Source organism: Megascapheus bottae, chromosome 1 (assembly GCF_031878675.1).
Source record: "Megascapheus bottae isolate mThoBot1 chromosome 1, mThoBot2.hap1, whole genome shotgun sequence".
NCBI lineage: Eukaryota > Metazoa > Chordata > Mammalia > Rodentia > Geomyidae > Megascapheus > Megascapheus bottae.
In genome coordinates, this window is record NC_143509.1 from 9,301,410 (window position 1) to 9,317,014 (window position 15,605).

The following is a 15,605-nucleotide window of genomic DNA, read 5'->3' on the forward strand; positions in this document are numbered from 1 at the left end:
GGTTCCAACTTTAGTTTTCTGCAGGTTCTTAACCAGTTCTGCCAGCACCACTTATTGAAGAGACTGTCTTTCTTCCATTCTATTTTTTGGCTCCTTTATGAAAGGTTAGGTGGCCATAGGTCTGTGGTTTAATATCTGGGTCCTCAGTTCTATTCCATTGGTCTTCAGGCCTGTTCTTGTGCCAGTATGAAGCTGTTTTTTTGTCACTATAGCTCTGTAATAGTGTCTAAAGTTTTGAAATTCCTCCCGTGCTGTTCTTCCTGCTAGGAATTGTTTTTGTCAGTAGCATAATTCTTGACACAGCAGCATAGGAAAAAGTTACTGGCCAGTTCACGGAGGAGTCATGAAGGTGGAGGAATTTTTTTGTTTTGTTTTCTTTCTTTTGTATAAAATTTTATACACTGGTGAATATCTGGAGACAACCTGAATTGTATATTGGTTTAAATGTGAAGGTTGTATTGTGAATAATTTAATCTCAATAAAATGGACAGAAATGGATCTTGTTGGATTTTGGTAGTACTGTTATTTAAAATCAGGGCTTGCTGGATTGCTGTGCAGATATCCTGCCACATGTCCACGTGTGTTTATCTGTTTTATAGCTCTTGGGCCCTTTTATCTGAAGATTTGGCCGGATCCTCAGACTGCAGGCTCCTGAGAAGCTAGGATTAAAAATGTGTGCCTCTTACTCCTGGATAGTACAAGTAGGGTCATATTTTGGAGGGTGGAGAGTTATTTATTTGTTTGTGTCAGTCCTAAGGCCTTGCTGCTATCCATGAATTTGTTTCTTCAAGACTAGTGCTCTATCACTAGAACTACACCCCACTTCTGACTCTATGTGTGTGTGTGTGTGTGCTTGTTTAGTTGGAAATAAGAGTTACGGGATTTCTTGCTAGGGCTGATTTCAACACTCAAATCCTCAGATTTCTTCCTTGTGAGCAGCTAGGATTGTACCCATGAACCAATAGTACCTAGTTGTAAGTCAGGAAAAAATAATAAATGACCTTTCCTGGCTATTTTTCCTAGGAAATGTGGTATATAAACTCTCATATGACAGAAGGTTCACTGGCATGTAGAATATGGTTGAAACAAATGAAACGGCCTGATATAAATCATATGAAATTTATGTCTCATCGTTTATTGTTTTAAAAGTATGAGGAGACTCTGTGTGTCCCGATGTCACTTCTGGAATCTGCTATAGCATACCACCACGTGCATTTAACTGACAATTCTAAATAAAATTTTGCATTTCACACTAGTCATTGATGAATGAGAGTTAAACATAAGTTACATTCTGTTTTTAACATTTTTTGTGCTGGTCCTTGTGGTTGAACTCAGGGATTAGACACTGCCCATGAGCTTTGTGGCTCTAGTCCAGTGCTCCACTCCTTAAACCACAGTGCCACTTCCAGGCTTGCTGAATAGTTTATTGGCGATCAGAGTCTCACAGACTTTCCTGTGCATGCTGGCTTAAAAACCTGATCTTCCACTCACAGCATCTTGAGTAGCTAGGATCTCAGATGTGAGCCGCCAGTGTAGCCTCATGTCTGGAGATATTTATTTTTCACTTGTTTGTAGAAAGAAATTTCCAATTAACACATTCATGCACATGTACAATGCATCTTAAACTGAGTCACCCCTTCCAAAATTCTCCCTCCCCCAACTGCCACATTAATATCCACACTTCGTCTTCTACATGCACATTGAATATTGTGACAAAATTCTCCCACTGTCTGTTCACTGATTCCATGTGATCCATTCCTTCCTGTTAGTCCCCCATTCAAGACACTGATACTCTAGGTATTTCCTTTATGAATTGTCTGGGAACTGTCCAAAGGGTTTGCGACACAGAATTGCCTTCTTGTGTAGCCTATAATTAGTCATATTTTTCAACTCATCATCTATGCATAAACTAGAACAGCTTTGTTTATCAAAGGACATGCTTCAAAACTATTCTTTTAGGCATTTTTCTCTTCTACCACACCCCGTCCATGTTAGTGGGTCCTTAGAGATGATTGTTTGGCACCAGTTGGCCAAATTGTGAGCTCTGTGAATTGTGCATCCACAATCATAGAAGAGCCTATTACTGGCCAGTCCCCTGACATCTCCCTAAATATCTCCAATGCAATATTAGCCCCAGTTGAAAATTCTCCCGTGTTGTCCTATTCATGGTCCACTGTGAGGATTGAGCCTGAGGTTTTCATACACTTCAGACATGGGACAATCTTTTCACCTGCACTTCATGGACATGACCCAGCTGAGAAGCAACACAACCAAGTGTGTAGTGAGTGTACCACACTGTTCATATAAGCGTGCTTTCTGCAAGCTTCCTGGTGATTTAGAGTTTTCCTTCTTCTCTGGAATAAAGTCAAATGTGTTATGTCCTAACTAAAGAGCAAAAGAACTGCAAGGACTGCTTCTACATAATGAAGACAAGCCAGCAATTCCGTATCCTGTTAAAGGAGTCCAAGGAATAGCAGTAGTGAAGAATGTAAGTTATTACTTTGTTCCATTCTTATCTCAAAACTCTTTTTGTTTTCCTGTAGTCTACCTTGTTTTCTAATAGAATGTGACTGAACACAGGATTCTTATGGAACTGGTGGTGTATCATTAGATTAAAAAACAGTGTGAATCTAACTTTCTATTTGTCTACTGTGATAGAATATTAAATACTGGAATGTGGTTTATGAAAGGCCTTGATATGACCCCAGTGAGAATCTGGGCATCTGTCTCATTTCTCTTTGACTTTCAGGAAGAGAATACTAATTTCTTCTTTAGGGGACTATGGACTGATCACGAACTGAGCCAAAGGTGGTCACAGCAAAAAATCAGTGTAGGAAGTACAATAGGTCAGATAGATGACCGAAAAGGAAGAAACTCAGTAACTAATTGCCAACCATCATTTCCTATATCTCAGGAATCCCTTGCTACTCTCAGCAAATTCCTCAGTTCCTGAAATTAGTTTAGAAAGAAGCAGATATCATATCAGGTGTTGATTCATTTATATGTAGGAGACAGCAGAGTTTTTTAAAGTACAATTCAGTCCAAGTCCTCATACTTGGAATCCTAGTGAATTAAGATGCTCAGTTCTGTAGACAGAGGTTCAAAGCCAGCATGGGCAGCAAAACCTGTAAGCTCTCATTTCCAATTAGCTACTAGGAAGCCAAAAGTGGAGTTTGTTACTCAAGTGTTTGAGCTCTCATTTGTGCAGGAAAGCCTCAAGGCTAGTTCCAAGGCCAAGGTCGAAATCCTAGGACACACAAACACACACACACACACACACACACACACACACACAGAGTCAGAGATAGAGATAGAAAGAGAGAGAGACAGACAGACACACAGACAGACAGAGACATAGACATAGAGACACACAGAGAGATAGAAAGAGGGGAGGGAGGTCAAGAAAGATGGAAATTAGAAAAAAGCAAGGATGAAATCTCCAGGGGGATTGCAGGCACAGTAGAGGGTTTCTGCACTGTCTATATGAAATTGTTTTTGTTCATAAAGTTCTGTATATTTTACAGAGTGTTTATAAGTAGGATAACTTGAATTTTTCATCATGGCACCACTCACTATTTCCTTAACATAAAAGGAAACATGAGGGAATGCTTCTTTGCAGATTGGATGACAATGAATTTCACAGACTAAAAAAGAAATCACAGCTGCAATGATGGTCTGGGACTAGGAAGATGACGCCAAGACAATAGGGACGCTGTCTAGCTCTCTGTCACAAAAAGAGAGAACCAGGGAATCCCATGAGCCAATTATCATAAGAAATTCACAACAAAAAACTCAAAAAGCAATGGAGAAGGACTCAAACTGGACAAGAAATCCTGATAAAGCTCACATCCAACTTTCTCAAAGAATTCGGATCGCGAGGACCCCTCCTCCACCCCTCCCCACCGGCTCCAAGCTGCGAAAAGCTGAGGCGGAGGGCGCCGGACCGCAGTCCCACCACTGGAGAAACCAGCACAGGACCAGGCCAGCAAGCCTCGGAAGCAGCGGAAATCCAGAGGCGGAACCAGAACAGCAAGCAGCGGAACCCAGACATGGAACACAGGTAGCAGAGGAGACTCAAGGGGAGTGAAAGACTCCCCACCACCGTGGAGCACCCACATACGGATCGCAGAGGCGTGAGTAATACAGCGGGTTCCCAAACATATCGGGAAAGCAGAGCTCGTGCCAAGAAATAGAACTTAACTCAGACCCCTCCACCCTGCCCGAGAAAGACTGGCAGGAGCAGGGGGGCAAGGAATTTAGAAACCTGTCCCTTCCCTCAACAGCCCCTCTCTCAGGCCATTGACTGGAGATTGACAGGTGCCCGGTGCTAAGACCCAGCACCCCACCAGGAAGGAGGAGCTGTGCCAACTTCCACCTGCCCAAAGGGATCAACTCCCAGCCCTCTGATTGGAGACTGACAGGTGGCGGAACCACGTCTCAGAACCCTACCATGGGAGGCGGCGCTGTCCCAGCTCCCACCCATCCATCAGGCTCCTCTCCCAGGCCACTGGATCTGGAGAGTAGAGGGCGCTGGGACACTGCCTTACAACAGCGGGCAGGGTGTGCGGGAAAATAGGAGCCAGCATCTGCCCCACCCTCAAATCTTGAGTAGAGCATCCTCCAGCTGGGAACCCTGAGCAAGACAGCACCTAGGGGCCCCCCACAGTCACAGACTCTCTGACAAAGCAGTGGAAACACAGCAGGGATCTGAAGGGCCAACCAGCAGCCAAGCTCTCCTTCTGAGAATCAGAAAGGCATGGCTCCGCCCTTGGAGCCCATATCATCAGCTGGGCCCCGCCCTTGGGAACAGAGTGGTCTCCTGCTGGTCCTGTTGAGAGCCCCTGGAAACTCTCAAAATCCAGACCCTTGGCTGGGGGCTGCCCCTGGAAGCAGCACAGGAAAACGTCTGTCAGTGCACTCAGGCTGAAGCTCGCAGATTCATCCCATAGTCCACTGCGAGACCAGTGGTTGGGCTAAGAGCTAATCATGCAGCAACACATAAGTTCCATTCTAATACTTTCCAAACTTTTTACTCAAATATGCTACATACTTACCAACTTAGGTCAGTTATTCTTATGCTATACCTTTTCTACATTACTATAATATTCTTACATTCCTATGTTAATCCTCTTCTACCTCCCCTGACCTCTCTCATTCAATTTTTCTATCCCTGGTCCTCTGCTCGTCTTTCAACCCTTATGATGCATGGACCTACACTTCATGGCTGTTGAGCAATGCTGTATATTTAGGTGTTTAATTACTCTTTAGGCTCAGAGGAACTTAAAGACAATAGAGATTGGATTGAGAGGCTTATGGTTTTGGGTATAAATCGCTTATCAGTGGTTGTATTAGACTGGTGTGTAAGTGCTCAAAAAGAAAGGGTGATAATACCAAACAAAACTTGTGAACATATAGTGTCTGCCAGCTACAGAGGTCTAGGTTGGTTATATCTGAAAAACTATAATCATGTTTAGCATTAATCTTGCTCCCATTTTAAAATGGGCAGAAGAAGAAACTCAAGAAAAATGTCAAATCAAGAAACAACATCCCCCACCCAGTCTAAACAGACAATGGAACAGTCACTGGCAAAGCTAGAGGAGAGTCTTCCAAGTGCTATACAAATGCAATTGATAAACATCATTAATGAAAAATGTGAAAATATAAAGAAAGAGATAAAGGAGGAAGCCATAGCTGAACAAGAGGAAACCATAAAGAAGCCATAAAGGAGGCCATAATAAAGGTTTTTCAAAGAAAGATGGATGAATTCATAGAATCCCCCAACAAAAAGGTGACTGAACTCCAGCAAATGTCCAAAGAAAATAAAGCTACGGAGCTAACCACTCAAATGGAAATCAAGGAGCTAAAGAAATCCATACATGATCTAAAAGAAGAGATGCAAGGCATCAAAAAAGAGCAATTAGAAGCAAGAGAGATGAAAAATAAAGTAGATACCTTTGATAGTAGGTTAGACAATGCAGAGGAGAGAATTTCCAGGGCTGAAGATACTTTGGTTATTATAGAGAAAGAACAGAAAATGAGTCAATCCAAATCTAGGAAATATGAGAGAGCGCTTCAGTAGGTCCAAGATACAATTAGGAAGCCTAATTTAAGGCTAATTGATATTGAGGAGGGTCTGGAGAAAGAGGTCAATGGTATTGGAAATATACATCAGGGAATCATCTCAAAGAATTTCCCAAATATCCAGAAGGGCAGGCCCATCCAGATACAAGAAGCTTTTAGAACCCCAAACAGACCTGACCAGAAAAGAACATCCAACTGCCACATTGTAATCCTAACTGGATCGGTAGAAGCCAAAGAAAGGATCCTAAAGGCAGCCATGGAAAGGCCTCAATAACCTATAAAGGCGAACCAATAAGAATAACCCCAGATTTCTCAGCAGAGAACATGCAAGCAAGAACTGACTGGAAGCATATATGTCATGCCCTTAAGTCAAATAACTACCAACCAAGAATACTGTAACCAGCTAAGCTCTCCTTCATAACTAAGGTAACAATAAAAACATTCCAGTTCACAGAAAATCTGCAACAATATGTCGCAACAAAACCAACACTACAGAGAATTCTGAAAGATGTTCTATACATAGAAAACCAAAATAAATGCAATATAGGGAAAGAAATGGCACCTAAACAGCGTACCATCTAAGGACCACAAGAACTGTCAAGACACAGGCCCTAACAAAAGCTTTTAAAAATGGTAGGAACTAATAAATATCTCTCAGTCCTAACTCTCAATATCAGTGATCTTAACTCTCCAATTAAACAGCATAGACTATCTAGTTGGAACAAAAAGCAAGAGCCATCATTCTGCTGTTTTCATGAGACACATCTTACCCAAAAAGCATTCATCTTTGAAAGTGAGAGGTTGGAATAAACTCTATCAGGCTAATGGCCCCCATAAACAGGCTGGATTTTCCTTCCTCATATCAGAAAAAATAAATTTCAAATTGGAATTAGTATGAAAAGATAAAGAAGGTTATTACATATTACAAAAGGGATCTTTCCTCCAGGAAGACATAAGGATCCTAAATATTTACACACCCAATCCTGGAGCTCCGAACTTCATCAAGCAAACTTTACTTTCACTGAAACCATACATACATCGAAACATAGTGATTGGTGGAGACTTTAACACACCTCTCTCATCTAGGGACAGAACAACAAGGCAAAAACTCAACAGAGAAACCTTAGAACTGAACAACTATATAGACCAACTAGATCTAACAGACATCTGCAGAATATTCCACCCAGCAACAACACAATATACATTTTTCTCAGCAGCACATGGAACATTTTCCAAACTAGACCACATCTTAGGCCATAAAACCAACCTGCACAAATTCAGAAACACTGAAATTATTCCATGCACGCTCTCAGACCAAAAAGGCATCAAATTGCAACTGAACACATACCTCCACCAACGAAAACCCTGTAACTGATGAAGACTGAACAACACATTGTGGAATCACCAATGGGTGTTCAAAGTGATCAGAACAGTTTATGAAATTTAACAATAAGGATCACACAAAATACCAACTCCTTTGGGATACAACAAAGGCAGTACTCATAGGAAAATTTATAGCTCTGAGTGCCTACAACAACAAGGTGGAAAAATCACAAACCAACAAGTTAATGCCTCACCTTAGGCTCCTGGAAAAAGAGCAACAAACCACCCCTAATCCCAGTAGATGAAAGCAAATTATTAAAATAAAAGCAGAATTAAATGATTTGGAATCCAAAAAAACTATAGAAAGTATCAACAAAACAAGGAGTTGGTTCTTTGAAAGAATTAACAAAGTTGACAAACCCTTAGCAAATCATGCCAAAAAAAGAAGAGAGGATACCAACATAAACAAAATGGCAGATGAAAATGGTAATATCACGACAGAAATTACCAAGATCCAGAATATCATGAGGGAATACTTCTCAAACCTTTATGCCAACAAATTTGAGAATCTAGATGAAATGGATAAATTCCTAGCCAATATTAACATATCCACACTGAACCAAGAAGAACTAACCCAACTTAACATGCCTATTTCAAGCTCTGAAATAGAAATGGCAATTAATGAATTTCCACCCAAGAAAAGCCCAGGGCCAGGTGGATTCACAGATGACTTCTATAAGGTTTTCAAAGCAGAGCTCACACCAATATTCCTCAAGCTCTTCAACGAAATTTGAAATGAAGGTTCTTTACCAAACTCATTCTATGAAGCCAGTATAACCCTCATCCCCAAACCAGCCAGAGATTCATCAAAGAAAGAGAACTATAGACCTATATCTTTGATGAACATCAATGCAAAACTTCTCAACAATACATTGGCCAACCGTCTACAACAACTCAGCAAAAAAGTTATACACTACGATCAAACTGGATTCATCACAGGGAGGCAAAGCTGGTTCAACCTATGCAAATCGATTAATATAATTCAACACATCACAGGATCAAGGACAAAATCACATGATTGTCTCAATAGACGCGGAAAAGGCATTTGACAAGATCCAACACCCCTTTATGTTAAAAGCTCTGGAGAAACTAGGAATCCATGGAACATTCCTCAATGTAATAAAGGCTGTGTATGAGAAACCTACTGCTAGTATTACACTTAATGGTGAAAATCTAAAGCCATTCCCTCTAAAATCAGGAATGAGACAAGGATGCCCACTCTCTCCACTCCTCTTTAACATAGTACTAGTATTCCTAGCCAGTGCAATAAGGCAACAAGCAAGCTTAAAGGGGATCAAAGTAGGGAAAGAGGAAATAAAACTATGCCTCTTTGCAGATGACATGATTCTGTATCTAAAGAATCCTATAGACTCTACTCCTAAGCTCCTTGAGCTGATTCAAAGCTTTGGAAGATTAGCAGGCTATAAAATCAACCCTCAAAAATCAACTGCCTTCCTTTATGCCAACAGTGAGAGGAACGAGGCAATAATCTGGAAAAAAACTCCTTTCACAATAGCCTCAAGGAAAATAAAGTACCTAGGAATTAGCTTAACTAAGAATCTAAAGGACCTTTTTGACGAAAACTTTAAAACCCTAAAAAGGAAATTAAAGCAGAACTGAGGAAATGGAAAAACCTGCCATGCTCCTGGACTGGAAGAATCAACATTCTGAAAATGACAATCGTGCCAAGGCTATCTACACATTCAATGCAATACCCCTCAATATCCCAATGGCATTTCTTAAAGAAATAGAAGAGGCAATTCAAAATTTCATATGGAATAATAAAAGACCCCGTAAAGCAAAAACACTTCTTACCAGAAAGCACAGCGCCGGAGGAATTTCAATTCCAAACTTTAGACTCTATTACAGAGCTATAATTATCAAGACAACTATGTACTGCCACAAGAACAGGCCTGAAGACCAATGGAATAGAACTGAGGACCCAGATATGAAACCACAGACCTATGGACACCTAATCTCGGACAAGGGAGCCAAAAAAATAGAATGAAAGAAAGACAGCCTCTTCAACAAGTTGTGCTGGTAGAACTGGTTAAGCACCTGCAGAAAACTAAAGCTGGATCCTTCTTTGTCACCTTGCACTAGAATTAACTCCAAATGGATCAAAGACCTGGAGGTAAAAGCTGACACACTGAAATCTTTACAGGAAGGAATAGGAGATACACTAGGCCTCCTTGGCACAGGTCGAAATTTTCTTAATAAGGACCAAGAATCACAACAAATCAGAGAAAGCCTGGACAAGTGGGACTGCATTGAACTGCAGAGCTTTTGTATGGCAACGGGCATAGCTAGCAAATTAATTAGGAAGCCTACAGAGTGGGAGAAGATCTTCACCAACCAAACAATGGACAACGGCCTCATATCTAAAATATATCAACAACCCATAAAATTGAATCACTCCAAAACTAATCTCCAAAGTAACAACCATCCCATTAAAAAATGGGCCAAAGTCTTAAAGAGAGTCTTCTCTGAAGAAGAAACAAAACTGGCCTAGAGACACATGAAGAAATGCTCAACATCTCTGGTCATAAAATAAATGCAAATCAAAACAACTCATAGATGCCACCTAACTCCAGTTAGAATGGCAAGGATCAGGAATACGAATAACAACAGATGCTGGATGGGATGTGGCCAGGAGGGATCACTACTACACTATTGGTGGGAGTGCAAACTCGTTCAACCACTATGGAAAGCAGTATGGCAGTACCTCAGAAGGCTAAACATAGAGCTCTCCAATTACCCAGCAATTCCACTACTTAGCATTTACCCAACCATCCATAACTAGGGCATTCTAAATCCACTACCACAACAATGTTCATTGCACCACTATTCACCATAGCAAAGATATGGAACCAACCTAGATGTCGCTCAGTTGATCAGTGGATCAACAAGTTGTGGTATTTGTATACAATGGAATTCTATGCTGCTGTCAGAAAAAATGACATCTCCCCATTTTTTAGGAAATGGAAAGACTTAGCAAAAAATCATGTTAAGTGAAGTACGCCAGACTAAAAGGAACTTGGGCTCAATGGTTTCCCTCATTTGTCATAATCAGTAGAAACCTTGGGTTCTACTAGCAGAGATTTGCGATGCAGCAAATACTTGATACATAAGGCCATATAGTATGAAGGTAATTGAAAGGACCTCCAGGATATTGAAACAAAAGCCATATAATGAATGATTGTTGTCCTTAATGTACAATGTTATCTCTCATCTCCTTTGCTGTCCCTTGGGTATCTCATATTGTTACAGTACCTCACTTTGTTATCTGATATATTGAATTTATGTGTATTTGGTTATTTGAAATTTCATAGGGAAGGGGGGAAAATCAAGAGGCGGGATGCAGTGGGGGGAGGGTAAAGGGTACCAAGACATGTGCAAGTGTATGAATGTATAGAATTAATGCACCTTCTATCTGGCAAATATCATGTAACCCTTTTATTAATTACAATAAAAATATATTAAAAATAAAATAAAAAATCACAGCTGTGTACTAGCCTGTAATAAAGAATAAGCTGTATTTTCTGTGATCAGACATTATAGTCCTATCATAGTTGAGTATCTAAAATGAATACATTCATGGGAATCAATGAGAAAGAAAAAAATTCTAGGATGCTTGGGTTTGTGACAACTGAAAAGTGTGGGACAGAATGTTGTTATGAACTGTGCATATTTGAGTTCAGAATGATTGTGGAATTCAGACTTCTTCATTACGTGTTGTTCTTTCTCTCTCTCTTTTTTTATCCAAGGTCTGCAATCAATGCGGAGCTGTGTAATCTAACACACATCTCAGAATTTTATCTCCTGGGACTCTCAGATGACTCTGAGCTACAACCCATGCTCTTTGGGATCTTCTTGTCCAGGTACCTGATCACTGTGTCCAGAAATCTGCTCATCATTCTGGCTGTCACCTGTGACCCCCACCTCCACACCCCGATGAACCTCTTCCTCTCCAACCTGTCCTTGGATGACATCTGCTTCATGTTTACCACCGTGCCCAAGATGCTGGTGAATCTGCAGATTCACAGCAGGCTCATCTCTTACTGCGGCTGCCTGATCCAGATGTGTATTTTCATTTTATTTGGAAACATAGATGTTTTGCTTCTTACTGTCATGGCCTGTGACCGCTTTGTGGACATCTGTCACCCCCTGAATTACCCTCTTGTCTTGAACCCTCGTCTCTGTGTCTCCTTACTTCTCTTGTTATTTGTCGCCAGCTTCTTGGAAGGACAGCTGCATGTGTGGATGGCTTTACAGATGACCGATTTCAAGGATCTGGAAATCCAAAGTTTCTTCTGTGACCCTTCTCATGTCCTGGATCTTTCCTGTTAGCACACACTCACTGATAATTTATTTAAATACATTATTGTTACTATATACACTTTCTTTCCTGTCTTACGGATCCTCAAGATTCTTTCTTCTGTGCTGAGAATGTCATCTTCAAGCAGGAAGTACAAAGCCTTCTCTACATGTGGCTCTCACCTGTCCGTGGTCTGCTTATTCTTTGCGACAGCTTTTGGTGTCTACTTTGCGTCAGCTGTGTCACATTCTCCCAGGGACAGTGCTGTGTTCTCAGCAATGTACACAGTGGTCACTCCTCTCCTGAACTCTTTCATCTACAGCCTCAGGAACAGGGACCTCAAATGTGCCCTGAGCAGATTGTACAAACCAGGAGCTGACACCAGGAGGTAGAAAGTTTATTTGTTATGTGGTGTTTTTTTCATATATTTTTATTGTAATTAATAAAAGGGTTATATTACATTTGCCAGATAGAAGGTATGTTAATTCACATACATTGATACCCTTCCTCATGTGTTGGTCCCCATTTCCCTCTCCCCAACCCCCACCCCTCGTCTTGTTTTCCCCCTTCCCTATCCAATTTCAAATAACCAAATACAAATATATCCAAGACTATATCAGATAACAAAGTAAGATAGTGTAACAATATGAGATAATCAAGGGATAGCAAAAGAGATGAGAGATAATTTTATAGCACTCTTTTGGAGTTTTCTGTTGTTCTGTTTTTCCCCTTTTGTTGCTGTTTATGATTTCTGTATTTTACATCTTGTATATAAGTTTATCTGATTTGGGGAAGGGAAGCAGAGCAGAAATAGTGGGACAAAGGGAAAACTAATGCAGCCAGTGAGACTCACTAGACACTATGTTGGCAATGAACTATACAACTGTGGAAGAGGGGGTATGGGAAGGAAAATAACTGGGAGAAAATGAGGGAAGAGTTGACACAGTTCAAAAAAATGTACTCATTACCTGACTTCCATAATGAACTCCTCTGTACATTGTCTTTACAATAACAATATTTAAAAAGTTTAGAAAAACTTGAATGGGAAGAGATAATTATGCCACATTCAATTCTCCAGCCACACTGAGTGTGAGACACATCTGGACTTCATGAGTACAGTTTGGGCGGTGTAGAGCAAGATGCCAGCTGTCTGTCTGTCTGTCTGTCTGTCTGTCTGTGTGCACATGTGTCTATGTACATGCACCTGCACACATTCATGCATATCCTGGGGCCTCAGCTCCCAGGTTTGGGTACTGTTCTTCAGCTTGTTTGCTCAAAATTGGTTCTCTACCACTTGAGTCATAGCGGCACTTCCAGCTTTTTGGCGGTTAATTGGAGATAAGAATGCCCTGGACATTCTTGCTGAAGCTGACTTTGAGCCTCAGATCTCAGCCTTTTGATTAACTACGATTATGGGCATCAGCCCTTAGCACCTCTGACACCATGTCAGTTCTTTTTTTAAAATATATTTTTATTGTAATTAATAAAAGGGTTACATGATATTTTCCAGATAGAAGGTGCATTAATTCACATACATTGATACCCTTTCACATGTCTTGGTACCCATACCCTCTCCCCCAAACACCACCCACTCCCCGTATTGGTTTTTCCCCCTTCCCTATCAGTTTCAGATAACCAAATGCAAATAATTGAATTTATTTGTATTTGGTTATCTGTTATGTGGTTTTGACAGAAGCAAGAAACTTCAGCATATAGTCCTATAAATTCTACCTGTCTGAATATTGTATGTGTCTAGTTTAATTAGTACAATCCATTAGCAGTGGAAAACCATTCTGGCTATGTCAGGATGGATTCCTTAAGGAGGAATATATATTTGTAATGTTTAAATTGTTAGCTTGTAAAGAAAGATGAATGTCTACAGATGGTAGGCCCAACAAAAAATGTTGCAAGGATTGGGTGATGAATTTTGTAATATGTAGATTTCACCTCAATACTATTGGACAGTCTTTGAATTCAAAACTTTCTAGTTGCTATCCAGCTATCTTGTCCTTCCCTTTTAGTTTGAGTTAATTTTAAAATCATAACCTAGTACGTTAATTTTTCCCCAATGCCTTTTGTTATTTTAAAGGTGTTATGTAAATTGGCTACCATTACATAAGTTTGGCGAAGAGTGCAATTCATTCTGGACAATGTAATTCTTTCCTTCCCTCTCTCCCAGTTTTTCCCTCCCATCATCACCTATGAGATTTTACATTCAATTTCAACATAGTATCTAGTGAGTTTCACTGCTGCATTTGTTCACCCTCTTCTCTTCATTTCTGTGTCCCCTTACATTCCTAAATACAGATAAACAAACAAGGCAAAAGGAAAAGAAAGTAAAAGTAACAAAGAAAATGAACCTCTTGTTTACACTTCCTGAAGTTCATTTTGATAAATAATGTTTTATGTGATCAGATGCTACAAGTATTGAGCCTTTGTGATTCTCTCCTGAGGGTAGCTGACTTTGCTTGAACTGCATGTGCATGCCTAGAGTCTTGTATAATTTACCATAAAGTGTATTACCAATGATACATCAGACAAATGCTTAATATCCAGTATCTACAGGGAACTGAAGAAACTAGTCCCTTTCAAAACCAAACAAAGCAATCACTAAATGGGCAAGGGAACTAAAGAGAGACTTGTACTACATAGACTTAAAAATCTTTGATGGGCTATAGACTCTATAGACATAATATTTTACTACATATATTAATGGGTATCTATGGCATACAAAGATGCAACTTAATTTTAATCATGTTCTCTGTAAATGCTAGTGATTGTATATAGAGATTTCCTTCTTGAATACTTTTTGTTTAACACAACATTTGAAATATGATGTAGAAATCAATGTCAATAAAATCTTTAAAAAGAAAAAAGTATCACAGAATGGATTCTATATAGGTGGACATGGAGGATTTCCAGCTGCAGTGTCATATGGTATTGGAGATTTTGATGAGATGCCAGAGGACAGGCTGATGATGGGCTTTCCTGCCATCATGGACCCTGATTTACAGAACTTGGAATCACAAAAATTGATTCAAAGCTTTCAATTGACTCACTAACATCTATGGAGGGGTAGAAAAATAAAAAAGTATGTCCAAAATAATAGATTTTAGCCTTGTCTTCTGGTAAACAAAGGTTCCAAATATTATGTCAAAGGACAGCATCTAAGATATGGCTAATTGGGGCCAGGAGTTTTGGTGGTAGAGTGTTTGCCTCGCAAGCACAAAGACCCGGGTTTCATTCCTCGGTACAACATGCACAGAAAAAGATGGAAGTGGTGCTGTGCCTCAAGTGGTCTTGAGCTCTAGCCTTGAGGAAGTCCAAGGACTGTGTCCAGACCCTGTATTCAAGCCCCAGGTCTGGAAAAAAATATGGTTAATTATAGGATATACAGGAGTGCAATTCCAAGTTGTAAGTCTTTTGAGTAGTCCCCAGAAAATTTAACAACAGAAATATCCTGACTATCAGTGTCCTGAGTGGGATTCCATTAAGAGGTACAGTAATGAATGGAAACAAATAATTGTGGGAGAATGCAGTCATAATACTCAATGTTCATGTGTGTAAAATAGGAAGTTTGGAACTTTTTTGGGGTGTAGGGGTCATGGTGCTTGAACTCTGGCCTGGGCCCTGTCCCTGAGCACTTCAGCTCAAGGTTACTGCCCTACCGCAGGACCTGGGTGCTGTTCCTGACCTCTTCAGCTCAAGGGTATTGCCCTACCCTTGAGCCACAGTTCTGCTTCCAGCTTTCTAGGAATTAATTGTAGATAAGAATCTCTGGGCTTTGTTTTGGCTTTGAACAAGATCCTCAGACCTCTGCCCT